Genomic DNA, 15,077 nt, shown 5'->3' with positions numbered 1-15,077 from the left:
ATTGCAGCCTCTGCCTCCTGGAGTCAAGTGATTTTCCTGCCTCAGCCTCCCGGATAGCTGTATGGGCAGCCGCCACCACACCCAGCTAATTTTTTTTTTTTTTTTATAATTTTAGTAGAGACGGGGTTTCACCGTGTTGCCCAGGCTAGTTTCGAACTCCTGACCTCAAATGATCCACCTGCCTCAGCCTCTCAACGTACCAGGATTATAGGTGTGAGCCACCGGGTGAGTCCAGAAACAGTACTTTGAATAAGTTCTGTGGTACTATTTTTGAGGTGAAACATCTCCACTTAATATTATTTCCCAACCTTGAGCTTGTGTTGCCAATATTTTATAATTAGTGACTTGTTTGCTTGCTTTTTGTATGTATGTTTGTAAAGAAAAACAATTATTGAGCATCTACTACACACAAAGCAAGTTCTCTGGATATAATAAGGATTTGGAAAAAAAATGTGCTCCTGTCTTCTAAGAGCTCCCAGCTGAGTGGTGGAAACACACATGTAAATATGGTTCATGAAAAGCAGATTGCATGCAAAGATGGAGGCAATCAAATTAATAAAAACAAAAAAGAGAACAACAAACAAAGCAGACTATAATGAAGTGGTGACTTTATTTTTCTCCTTTCTAGCATAAACCAAATTAAGTTCACATTACATAATTAACTGGTAGCCTTTTGATTACTAATGTTATCATGCCTCCTAATCCCATATAGGAAAATAATTTAAGGATAGTACTAATGTGTGAGCTGCTTGAGGACAGAGACTATATGCTAGTTAGCATAGATCAATAGCATATATCAATGTGTAAGTGCTTGCTGACCCCTTGCTTGGCAAAATTGCAAATTCACAAAATTGTCAAAATCACAATTATTTTATACATACCAGCAAAGCAGAATTGACTTCTAAGCTAACTCTTATACATCCTACCAGACTTCTAAATTTATTTATCTGTTGTATCTTTGTTTTCTGAAATAAAAGAAAACCAGTACAAAATTATAGATGAATCTATATAAAGCAATCTAATACATACTATAAGCCTATGTTCTCAGTTTGACCACACATATTTGATGTTAGAATGAAGTGGAAGGCTAGATGGTCAAGAGTTGATTTAAAATTGTAAATAAAGCATATCAAGAATATTTTAATAATAAATATGATGGAATCATGTAGAATATTTTTCAAGTACATGTCAAAACCAGAGCACAAATGAATTTAGGGGAAAAAAGTCTAAAAAAAAAATGTCTAATAATTTGTGCTCAAAACCAGAGCACAAATGAATTTAGGGGAAAAAAGTCTAATAAAAAATAATGAAACGAAGATATCTTCACTTAATTAAAATTATTAACTTTTTTTGAGACAAGGTCTCATTTTGCCACCCAGGCTATAAAGCAGTGGTGCAATCACAGCTCCCTGTAGCCTTGACCTTCTGAGCTCAAGCAATCCTCCCACCTCAGCCTCCTGAGTAGCTAGGACCACAGGCACAGGCCCATGCTATTTTTTTTCCATAGAAGCAGAGTCTCCCTGTGTTTCCCAGGCTGGTGTTGAACTCATGGACTCAAGAAATTCTCCCCACTCAGCCTCCCAACATGCTGGGATCATAGGCATGAGCCACCACCATCCAGCCCAAAATTATTTTGAAGTCCTTTTGTAGCCCAGATATTTGGAAATACTTCTTATTTGGCAAAATTTCAATTCATTTATAAACTCAAGAACTATTTATTAAACACCTACTCACTAGTAGGCATTGGGTGATTAACAAGACAGACACAGTCTCTCTCTTTGTGACACCGGAACTATTCTATCCATTAGGCATGGTAAGCACAGTGCCTAGCACCCACTGTGCTTTACAGGATCTCATGAAAATGCTTTAATTTCTTTTAAAATGAGAAGAAAAAAATGAATATAATCCAGGCTCGATTGCATTGGTCTTCAGACAATGCAGTCATAAAATAAAATTGTAATCGTTTTTATGGAGGAAGGGATCTCTGAAGGCAAAAGTGGCTGGGGCTCAGGAAAGTGACAATGCAGGCCTATATGGAGTTTATATTTTATTAGAAAAAGCTGCCAAATAATTAAATAAAATAAAATACAATACATTATACAAAGCGTTAAAATAAGGTAAATGCAGGATGCTATGGGAATTCATCTTGAGGAGTCATGGAAATCTTCTCAAAAGCCTCAGAGGACACATGCAGGATAAGTGTAGAAGAGGAAATGCATTGGAGTAAGAAGATGAACAGATGTGAAAGAAAGAGAGATCCTGACAAGTGGGAGTGACGCCAAGCACTTCTGCAGGCTTAGACCAGTGGTTCTCAATCCAGGGTGATTTTACTGACCAGAGGACATTTGACAGTGTCTGGAGGCATTTTTGGTTGTCACAGCAGGAAAGGGATGCTGCTGGCATCTATCTAGTGGCAAGAGGCCAGGGATGCTCCTAAACATCCTACAATGCACAAGACAGCTGTGCATGACAAGGGATTATCCTACCCAAAATGTCAATAGTGTGAGGCTGAGAAACCCTGTGTGGAAGAATGAGAATTAGAGTTTTTTAATTATTAGTACTTGCCAGTCTGATAGCCAGAGTTGGTATCTTAGTGCTTAAATTTGCATTCCCTTGATTACTAGTGAACTTGAACATTTAAATATATATATATGAAAACAATAGCAAATTATATATATAATTATATATTTATATATACTTTATTATTTATTTATATTTATCTATAATCTATATTATATATATATATATATAATTTACTATTATTTTTCTTTTTTTGGTATATTTTCTGTTTGTGTCCTTTGGAGACATTTAAATTGGTAATTGATCTTTTGCTTAGTGTCCTGGAAGAACTCTTTATACATCACAGATAGAAAATGTATATGTCATATATGTTATAAATATTTCCCCACTTCATTGTATTCCTTGCTTTATTTTTTTTTTCTGTGCAGCTTATTTTGTTGATTCAAATCTGTTGTTCCCATCTTTCATATTTTCTACCTTTATATTATAAAAGCTATTTTCAATCCAAGTTGCATAAACTGGTTATTTGAATACAATGTGATAAAGTATAGTAGCAGAAGGATGTACCAGACTATTGGTATGTCTGTCCCATACCAAGACAAAATGTGATATTTCTTGTACCAAGCAAACCTGAGGAGCAAAAAAGTGACAAGATTTATTTATTTTTATTGTCCTGTGTAGGTTTAAGTGCCTAGGAAAGTGCCGGCCACATAAGAGCGTCCCAATGAATATTCATTAAGTGTTGAATGAACAAATAAGTGACATTTAATTGGTGGTGTATAATTACAGTTTATATAACTGTATAAAATATTTATACTTGCAAATATTCTTTATGGAATTGGATAATAAGTAGAAGAGATCATATACTTTACTCCTAGCAATACTCCTTCAAAACGATGTCTAAATCTAGAGCTTTCAGGCCTCAAAGTCGTCCTAGGAGTATAGAGGACAACAGGATTAGGGCTGGTTCAGATGACCTTGAAGACATCTATACACCTGCAGATCCTATTCTCAATCCAAATTGACTTTCGTTTTTGTTCTGAAAGAAAAGGATTGTTCCTCCTTCCCCCAGCTACACACTATGTACATTTTAAGTAAAAAGTGAAAGTTCCTCTGACCTTCATCTTACTTCCCAGAGGTTTGATGTATCTATTTTTTAAAAATGTATTTCTTATAAGCATGAATTTGTTCCAGATTGCTCTGGTACAAGAAATAGCACAATTTGTTTCTTTTTGCTTTTCAAATCAAATCAGACTTGGTTCTGAACCCTCACATTCCTAGCTGATAGGGCATTCACTATCAATCATTATTGCAGCGTCCTTCCTCATCAGATTCTATAGAATCCTCAGAGCTAAGCCACAGGAAAATGAGGGACAAGGGACTAATCCTTAATATCTGGCAGTCACCATCATTACTGGTGTTCCTGCTACTCAATGATGCACTGAATTCTGATTCTCTGCTATATGCAAGGCACTGTTGCTCAGTACTGCATATGACAGGAAGCAGGATGGCAAATCATGCCTCCATTGACTCCTGCATTTATTCCAGGGGATCCTCACTGCTCCTCTCAAGGCAACGCCATGGATCTTTTTGATCAGTCTCCAACATATACCTCTCTACTACAGTGATACTGCCAGCCTGCTGACCCCAGTTTCAGCAATAACCAGTTTGACAGCAAGTAAAAACCTCTACAGCAACTCCAGACTTTACCAACAAATTCCTAGACAGGTTTTATTTTGTGTTCATTCTAGTAGTCGTTTTGGTTTCTGTGTTTTTCCTCTAGGGGGTCTTCCTATTAAGGAATGAAAGAGAGAAAAGAAGAAAGAAAAAGAGAGAGAGGAAAAGAGCGGGAAAGGGGTAGAGAGGAAAGGGGAGGGTAGTGGAGGGGAGGGGAAGGGAGGAGAGGGAAGGGGACAAGAGGGGAGGGGAGGAGAGAAGGTTGGAAGAAAGAATGAAAGAATGGAAGAAGGCAGCTGTTAACTTTACTTACCTTTCCACCTTCCATCCCCACTAGAGAAATTGATTTCCAGAAACGCATTGGCTTTGAGCCAAGCAAGATGAATTTAGGACTCCAGGAGTTGTATTCAATTTGGGGAATATCTTTGTAGAGCAACAACTTAAGATTTGGTTAGAGTGGATTTCCACTTAAAATGATAATATCAAGAGATTGTATTATTGGAAAACCATTGCAAGTGAGGATAAAGGAAAGCATGGACTACTTTAGGAAGAGTATACTTTAGAGTCCTTTAGCAATAAATGAACAAAGTTATTTTATGATATCTTTACACAGCTTTGCTATTCTGAAACTACTCAGAGTTCCAGCCAGTTTTAACATGAACAAAATACTTCCAAGAGTGTTCTGACACTAATGTTGCATCAAATTAATTCGCATAGTTTTTCAACCCCAGAGTATCAGTATTATAATCAGGCTGCCATTTAGACTGCCTAATGTTGATCCATTTCACTAAAAGTTATGATTGGAAAAGTTGTGGGAACATTTACGCCATTTTAAGGGAGAAAAAGCCATGGCTTCAGGAAATGGAATCAAGTACATTGTTTACATTAGCTGGCCCACTACAAAGATTGTCTAAAAGAAATTATTAAACACTAGATGATGTATAATCAGTCCACTTGTTTTTGGAGGAAACAAAAGAATATCACACACATACACACACCATACACACACACACACACACACACACACACACACACACACACACACCACACTTCAATATCTCTGAGGAAATTGTATTAATACTGAACAGCACCCACAGCAACTTTCTTTACCCAATTTAAAAGTGGAAGCAGAAGTGAGGGATGAGTTAAGGTTCAAAACGTCAGGGTCCCCTTGAGACTTATTCTTAAGGGCATTTCCTAACTCATAGATGAGCAAGTGTGCCAGGTCCATCTCTAAAGAGTTATGAGTTTTAGTAAGTAAAGTGAATTTTAGTAAGTTAATTCATCATTCTGGAGTTTTGTCTCCTCATCTGTAAAATGGGATACTCCCCTATCTACTGTTGCATTAAGCCATCTTATGGCAGGCTGAAATGAGGTCATGTCTGTTGCAGTTTTTCACAAAATACAAAGTTATGTTTTTATCTATTCCACATTGTTTTAGCCAGGAAATATACTGGGTGTTCAAGATAGAAAACTGAATTCAACAGTCACTGTTCTCATGGGTCTTATAACACAATGTGTTCAGCAACCAACACATCTTCTTTCACTACCAAATATTATGATCATCGCTTTGCTAAGTGGTGGGGGTTATGAAGACAAAAGACAGGGTCCTTAGCCTCAAGAAGCACACAGTCTGAGAAAGAGGCATTCCCACGAACTGACAGCTGCAAAACAGCACAGTAAATGCTGTGATCAAAAAAAAGCACAAAAGAGGAAAGGCTTAAATGTATTTCTGTTCACTTTTAATGTACTCTGTCTGCAATCAAGGGACACTGCCACCATGTCACCAGACTGACTTGGGTATGCTCTTTTGAGCAGTTGCTTTCCTCATATGCCTGGTTAGCTGAGAAAGGAACTAGCACAACTTGAATTCAATTATCCATTTTATGATTAAAAAACAGAAATATTTTTTAAAATAACATTAATGTGTGAAGCAGATAGTCGTCAGAGGCAAGTTTTAAAAAGCACGTTAAGTATAATTTGTTCTTTCACACTAATGGTTAACAAGCACTGTTTAGAGCAGGTCCATATATTTTACATTCTAGCCTTCAAGATCAAAATATCTGTTTATTGCTGGAGAAATATCTTAGAGCAGAATTGCTTTTATGAACAATATAATTTAATCTTACTTGAAATATTGCAGCAAAATAAATTAAAAATTCCCAGCAGAAGCACATAAGAGTCACCTAAGGAAATTCCTGCTCTAAACACTTAGCTGATGTGAGATATTGTTGTGCAGGAGCTCTTTTTTAAGAAAATAAAGTAGCAGGTTTTCCCAAGATAACATCCCATGGGAGCTGCGAAATTTATTTTTAAAAAGTATAATTTTTTTCTTTAATATGCTGCCATAATTCTAGGACAGCAGTCTCGCTCTGGGGGAGCAAAAAAAAGGCATTCAAGTGGCTGCCATCTGTATAGCCCCATTCCAAATGATAGGAACAGGCTGGTTCAGAGGCTGAATGACAAATATTATGAATTTCAAACAAATCTAAGCCTGTCATTCTTTTCAGCTCTGATGCTCAAGAAATCATTTAAAACATTTGATAGCCATGTCATTGCACACCTTGAGAGGTGGTTTGATTTCAGGGATTACAATTACCTGAGAAACACAGAACCATTTGCCTTGCAGAAGCTATTTAGATTTGAAGACCTTTTCATCACAGCCCTGAAACTTCATCTTACATCATCTCCCGACATGAGCTGACTGTCTTATGCTTGAAACTGCACTGAAAGCTGCAGCACTCCCATCACTGCAGGCTTGTTTTACTGACAAGTCATGCAGATAGCATCAGCATGATAGGCTGTGGCATATACGCACTCTTTTGAGAAGAGAGGCTAAATCCTAGAGGGAACAGGGTTTGGGGAATAAATGATTTAGCAATAGGAAAGAATCAGTAAGCCCCACCAAAGCAGAAGGACTAATCGAGGTATTTAGCTCTTTAGGGATACATCCAGCTATGTACCAAGGTCAAGGAAAAGCATGAAATCAATTAGAGTAGATATTTACATGCACTTAATATTTGATGATGCTGATATTTAAAGAGAAAGGACAAGGAATTCATCTTTTCTATGTGCCATTAATTTATAAATATTCCACATTTAAAAATAAAGTTTTTCACAGAAATGATGTCCTTTTATCATCTTTCTTTTCTGAAATATTTCTTGTTTGATTTGTTTTCAATAATTGAACTATATTAAATCACACCATTTAAAATGCCTCTTCATTTAACCCCAAAGTAATTAAATCAGCAATAGGCATGTATTATGAATAACTTTATCAATCAATGTCAGCATTTCAAATGTTTGAAATTGTGCACTAATATCCAAGATAATGATCTCAGAAATACAGGGGAGGCATCGTGATTCTTAATGTGTATTATGACATTTATAAAATGTTAAGGAGAAAAAAATCAGAAAGAAAAAAAGAAAATGAGCTATTAAAGGCACGCATGTCAATTTCATGAAGTGGTTCAAAATTAGCATTTTATTCAGAATGAGCTAATTTTATGATTATTTTATAATCCCCAGACCAATAGAGCAGACTCCACTTCAGAGATGTTCAGGTAACATTTTTCTAGTTTAAGGTTTCTCTTGCTTAAAGTTTGCCTATGTGGAAAATAATATTTGTAGCAATTAAAAGTTTCATCTATTTTTACCTCACTAACTGATAATATCCTCAGAAGATTTCTTGCCTTCAATGGCTTGCTTGTTTCTTTCAAGGCTTTTGTTATCAAGGTTTTAAATTGTTCCCTGGGATATGTGGGAATAATCATATCACTGCCCTCAAAATCTGAATTCAGTGGCAACAATTTTATTTCAAGTTTTGAAAGAAGTAAAACAGCAGTTATATGATTAAAAGTCCATTGGATATGATATGACTACACTTTTTAAAATGACTTGTTTCAGGGATCATTTTCCTTTTTTCTAGAAGCTTAATAGATTCTTTCTAAAATCCAAAGTGCATAAACCCTCTTCCAAATTATCAAATATATTTGAAAGTAAAAAGGTTTTTCATGTTGAATTGTTTTCAATTTTAAATACTTGCTTTAGAATGTTATCTACCCTGTCTTTTATATACAGTTACATATTGCAACAATGACATACAGTCATACATTGTGTTATTATTGCAAATTTGGAATGTCAAGGACATTTTCAGTTTTTAAGGTGTTTTGTTGATCACTTGCATAATAAAGTGAAACTTAGGTTTATATTGTTTCATTATCACCCTCTTTTTCCTCCTATTTTTGTATTCAACATTATCATGCATTCAAAAACTATTTTTGTTAAGTATTGTGGGAGACACAAAAGAAGTATAATGTGTATAGTATTTTCCCTCAAAGACACACATCCTCTAGGAAGTGAAGACACATATACCATTTAAGAGAAAAAAAATGGTTAGGTACCAACATGTATGACACAGCAGGGGTTACAATAGAAATTCAAAAAAACTGAGATTCATGTTAACTGAAATGTACATAGAAGGTTTCCCAGAAGCAATAGGACTTTCTTTTTCATATATATGTTATTGCGTTTTAGGTTTTGGGGTACATGTGAAGAACATGCAAGATTGTTGCATAGGTACATACATGGCGATGTGCTTTGCTGCCTTCCTTCCCATCACCTATATCTGGCATTTCTCCCCATGTTATCCCTCCCCAACTTCCCACACCCGCTGTCCCTCCCCTAGTTCCCCACCACAGACCCCAGTGTGTGATGCTCCCCTCCCTGTGTCCATGTGTTCTCATTCTTTAACACTCGCCTATGAGTGAGAATATGAAGTGTTTGATTTTCTGTTCTTGTGTCAGTTTGCTGAAAATGATGGTTTCCAGCTTCATCCATGTCCCTGCAAAGGACATGAACTCATCGTTTTTTATGGCTGCATACTATTCCATGGTGTATATGTGCCACATTTTCCCTGTCAAGTCTATCATCGATGGGCATTTGGGTTGGTTCCAAGTCTTTGCCATTGTAAACAGTGCTTCAGTCAACATTCGTATGCATGTGTCCTTATAACAGAACAATTTATACCCAGTAATAGGATTGCTGGGTCAATAGAACTTAAACTGAGTTTTAAGGGATATCGGATTAAGATGACATGAGGGGCGAGGGTATTCACAAAGAAGACAAAGAAACAAAAGATCAAGAGATTAACAAATGGAGACTGGTTTAGATAACTGGAAAGATTCCGATGGGCAGTAAGAAAAATTAAGGTTGGAAATAAATTGAGATCTGATTTTGAAAGAACTCAAATACTAAAGTGTGAAGTTCGGACTTAATATTTCTTAGCTTGGGCTTGGCTTACGGTGGTAATGCGGTAGAAAAGATGAGTACAAGAAGCCTAGGAGAGGCAGCATCAACAGAGCTTTTATCCATTCATCCTAGTACAGTAAGTGTTTGTTGTGTACTGCTTAGTTGGTAGAATATTATAGGGAGTGAAGATTCTCAGATGGCTTCAAGGAATTGAGATTTCAAAACAGAAAGAAGAGTTTATATTAGAAATTTTACTATATCTTCTGGTCCCTTTAAAAATAAGACTCTAGCCCCCAAACAGCTCTTGAGCTGTGTAAGAGGAATGGTGAAGCAAATGAAGCCAATTTGTATAATTGGTTTCTGAACTGTCCTTCAATTCCACCGTGCTTTTTCTTGTCTCTGAATCATTCCCTTTCTAAATCTCCTTCTTTCTCCAGCTTCTTTTCTGTTCCACTGCTCCAATTTCTGAGACTTTAGTTAGCTACTTTTTTTCTAGATGTTGCTCCCTCTTTGAGGTTCGACCTCCTTAGGTAAAGCCTAAGTTATCTTTCCTTTCTGGTGTGCACTGGGAAAAAACTGACTTAGAGACAATTTAGGAAAGTTTAGAGGAAAAACAATGGGGGGAAGGTGATCAATTTGAATGTGATATTATTGATTTTGTAATGATAGTAGGATTTACTATCATATACATGATCCCTGATAGACAGTTGGAAATACCAAATTCCGAAGTTAAAGCCTGACACGGTGGCTCACACCTGTGATCCAATCACTTTGAGAGGTTGAGGAGGGTGGACCACTTGAGCCCAGGAGTTTGATACCAGCCTGAGCAATATCTATTTTAAAAAATTAAAATTGGAAGTTAAGGTTGAAATGTAGATTTGGGGGGTCTTCACCAATAGTAATAGTGCCTCCCAGAGGCACTGAGGAGTGTTCCCTTCTCTTTACCCTACAATGGACATCAGACGTAAGAAGAGATGTTTAAGATATATGGTAATATCTTTGTGTTAAATCTTATTAAATCCTTGCAATAACTTTATGAGACTGAGATAGATTATGTTTAATTTCTCGTCGGGTTTTTTTTTCTTATTTGATCATGAATTTGATTTTTATAAAGATTTGTATACATATTTATCCAAGACTGATTTCTTCTAAGGTCCTACACACATAGACCAGTCCTTATTTTCATGACTTTTCTAATTATCCCTAAAATTATTTGATTCTGCTGTCTTTTCTATCAGCATGCACAGTCTTGCTCTCACAAACAACCGTGATTAGAAAAATTGCGTATGTTAAAAAGAAGGCCAGCTTGAGGAAATTTGGTCTATAACACACAGATCTTCTATTCAGCTAAAAATAAAACAACTATGTTAAGGCAAGTATTAAAGAGAAAAAGACTCATTATTCCTTGAGGGATGTTTTGAAACCATTGGTTACTGTGCCTGGAAAAACAATAGATTCTGGAAAGAAAAATGCCTTTTTATTCTTTATATACTAATTATCCACTAAACATGCCGCACTGTATTAGAGTTATTTTTAAAAATCATTTTGTTATATACCGTCAAACAGATCCATAAAGATAAAATCTCAGAGAATGGCAGAACATTCAGTAACTATAAGGCATTATAAGGCATGGGTGAGAAATTAGAAACATGGAAAACTGGGTTTTTTTGTTTGTTTGTTTTGAGGCAGAATCTTGCTCTGTCACCCAGGTTGAAGTGCAATGGCGCAATCTCGGCTCACTGCAACCTCTGCCTCCCAGGTTCAAGCAATTCTCCTGCCTCAGTCCCCTGAGTAGCTGGGACTATAGGTGCGCACCACCATGCCTGGCTAAATTTTGTATTTTTAGTAGAGACAGGGTTTATCCATGTTGGACTGGCTGGTCTTGAACTCCTAACCTCAGGTGATCCACCCGCCTTGGCGTCCCAAAATGCTGGGATTACAGCATGGAAAAATCTTATTCGCTCCTTTGGATCATTGAATTATATAATTGAAAGTAATTTGGGAAAAAATGTGTAGTTTAGTCATTTTCATTTTCAAGAAGGAACAATTGCTCAGAGAATTGTGAAAAGCTTAAGGTGATACAGCTAGTAGATGGTAGAGCTCAACCTCGAATCAAGTTCTTCTGACTTCCAATTCAGTGCTCCACATTTCTTGTACCAATCATTAGATGTTGATTAAATGAATGAACCCAAAATGATTACTGAGTTCCTACTGTGTGCTTACCAAGATGGTATGTGTTGAAGAAGAAGCTAAAGGGTTTTTTTTGTTGTTGTTGTTTATCTGTTTGTTTTAATTTAAAGGAGTTTACTTGAACAATGAACAATTCACAAATCGGGCAGCCCCCAGAATCATAGCAGATTCACAGACTCACATACATATATATATGAGTCCCTGCATGTGTGTGTGTGTGTGTGTGTGTGTGTATAAATGTCCCTGCAAAGGACATTTATATATATATACTTTAAGTTCTGGGGTACATGTGCAGAACATGTAGGTTTTTTAAATAGGTATACATGTGCCATGGTGGTTTGCTGTGCCCATCAACCATCATCTACATTAGGTGTTTCTCCTAATGCTATCCCCCGCCTAGTCCCCCACCCCCAACAGGCCCCAATGTGTGATGTTCCCCTCCCTGTGTCCATGTGTTCTTGTTGTTCAACTCCCACTTATGAGTGAGAACATGTGGTGTTTAATTTTCTGTTCCTGTGTTAGTTTGCTGAGAATGATGGTTTCCAGCTTCATCCATGTCCCTGCAAAGGACATGAACTCATCCTTTTTTATGCCTGCATAATATTCCATAGTGTATATGTGCCACATTTTCTTTATCCAGTTTATCACTGATTGGCATTTGGGTTATTTCCAAGTCTTTGCTATTGTGAACAGTGCCGCAATAAACATACGTGTGCATGTGTCTTTATAATGTAATGATTTACAATCCTTTGGGTATATACCCAGTAATGAGATTGCTAGGTCAAATGGTATTTCTAGTTCTAGATCCTCAAGGAATGGCCACACTATTTTCCACAATGGTTGAAATAATTTCACTCACACCAACAGTGTAAAAGTATTCCTGTTTATCCACATCCTCACCAGCATCTGTTGTCTCCTGACTTTTTAATGATTGCCATTCTAACTGGCATAAGATGGTATCTCACTGTGGTTTTGATTTGCATTTCTCTAATGACCAGTGATCATGATGGGTTTTTTTTTTAAGAAACAGTATTTTTCAATTTAAAGTCATTAAAATTTAAGTAAATTTTAAAATTTATATGTTAGTGTATAGTAGTTAGAAGCACTTAACAAGTAGTATCAGAATAATATATAAACAAGTATTCAATAGCTACAGGGTGTTGACTAATGAAGAGAAAAAAGGTAGGTCAGAAGAACTGGATAGAGCAGAAGTAGGAAAGAATCTATTATCTGCTCCAAAGCTACTAGACACATCTCTAAGGAGCCATTCTTTGACAAGTCCATGTGTTGCCAATAATATAACAGGAATAAAAATATATTCTATATTCACCTTCCTCACAGGGTACATATAGAAAAGTTGATGAGAGATAAAATTTGCTGACAAATTTTAAAGTACCTCTCCCAAAAAAAAAAAAAAAAAAAAAAAAAGCTGTATTTGCCCTTGATATGTAACTATTAAAATTCCTCCAAAGCATTAAAAAGCAGTTTCTTCAACTCTAAGATTTTAGATTTTGCTAACATATGATAAATATCATAGTCTCTTGTTTTCTGGCAAATAGCACATAACTCCAGAAAAACAAAATCCGTAGAGAAGGTTTGAGCAGAAGTCTTCACCCAGGTGGAAGCATTTAATACCACAAATTGCTTTAAATTAATAGTTGTTACAAAGAGACTAAGATGAAAATGTATACTTAGCAAATGATTTGAGGCAAACAAATGAGAAAAAGGAAAAATGAGCAAGCAATATTACTGTTTGGCTTTACTCATTTAAAATAAAGTGATTATACTACAAATATTAAATCCACAAAGGTATAGAACCTGTTTCAAGAAGAAATTACATCACCTGTTGAGAAAGTTTTAAAATACATTTTTATTGCCATTAAATCAGTTTTTAGCATAAATGCATCCTTTTTTGTCTTCACTTTTTTGATTAAAAAGAAAACCACTGCTGTGTTCCCTTAGAGCCTGAAATTATGCTGACACATAGTAGGAAGTTATTAAATATTCGTTTAATTTTGCTATATCAGGCTATTTTCTCTCTCTAAATGTATTAACATTTAATTTTGATTGTTACTTAGGCCACAAGGGCTACACAAGGAGACTAACAGCAATTTGAAAACATACTTTCAAAGTCACTGCATAAACAATACTAAAATTAGATATAGCCTCATGGAAAAAGTCATTTCTCTTCTTCCTGTGGAAACATTAGGGATTAAAACTTACAAGACCTTGCAGAGCCTCAGTGTGGGTCAGAACAACCAAAAGAAAGAGAAAGAGAAAGAAAGAAAGTAAGGGAAAAATAGCACGTTAGCATGATACAGAGTAAGAGGATCAAATACCACTCTTTATCACTACCCCTCAGAGAAAAGTGAATAAGCCAAGCAAAAAGATTATACTGTTTCCTAACAACAGAACTGAAAATGAGGCTACTGCCGATTTATATTCCTTACATACTTGGCTTGATACATATTAGAGGAGTTTGGAGTTACGATCACTGGCTTTGGATTTAGGTAGATGGGAGTATGCCTTTCGGTTCTGTTCTTTACTAGATGTGAGACATTAAGGTTATTTTGACATTTGAGACAATATCAGTAATAGCAGCTACTAATAAGCATAGCCTTTTTAGCTTCTTAAGTTACTATTAGTGTTACATTATAGACATCCATGATGTTTAGTCCTAAAAGGCAATTTATTTCTAAGACTAATATTCACACCATAGGTACTATTGGCCTGCCAGTAAAACCTCATTTGAATATTTTAAAGCAAAACTTGTATCACACTAATAATATCTCCCAAGTCAGTGCAAACAAAAATCATTGCTCAAGTCTAATCAATTTCCCAAAAAATAAACATAAATGAGTGCCTACTATGTGCAAATGCTTTGCAAGACACTAGGAATACAGCAATACATAAAGCGCAATACTTTCTTTTAAAGTAGCTAATAATTTGGTAGGAGAAAACCTTTATAAACATTTATAAAGGTGTAGTGAGGAGGTCCATTATTTTAAATTCAACATGTCATTTGACAGAATAAAACTTAGGATCAGAAATGGTTCTAAATATCATTGGCCCCACTTCCCGTAGTACTGCTAACTACAATTGGAGTTGGTAAGAAGTTTTCCATTAAAATGTAAGCTGTCTAAATTCACTGAAAACAATTACATTTAGAAAATAGAAAAGAGTGATAGTCCATATCACAATAATGAAATCAATCACTCTTTAAATTCTAAAAGTAACAGTTAACATAAAATTAGTATTTCATTTTTTTAGAGTATACAATTTACAAAGAACTGTATATAATCTCATTTGACCCCCATAAATCCACAGTAAAGCAGACACTTTTTTGCACATTTCTAGGTAAGGAAAATGAGGTTTCAAAGGTAAAGTGAGGAGATTGAGTCGATATGTCAGACTGGGAAACGGGAACTGGTCCCCTTGGG

The 15,077-nt window shown here is 35.8% G+C and overlaps 1 pseudogene; it reads right to left on the bottom strand.

The window, feature by feature from the left end:
- The window catches only part of LOC108317846, a 67,975-nt pseudogene extending 63,417 nt beyond the window's left edge, over positions 1-4,558 (bottom strand).
- Between the last annotated feature and the right edge of the window lie 10,519 nt (positions 4,559-15,077).

The sequence above is a fragment of the Cebus imitator genome, unplaced genomic scaffold, assembly GCF_001604975.1.
Source record: "Cebus imitator isolate Cc_AM_T3 unplaced genomic scaffold, Cebus_imitator-1.0 Scaffold210, whole genome shotgun sequence".
NCBI lineage: Eukaryota > Metazoa > Chordata > Mammalia > Primates > Cebidae > Cebus > Cebus imitator.
Note: the sequence above shows the minus strand (reverse complement) of the source record. Positions and strands in the feature narration are given on the sequence as shown.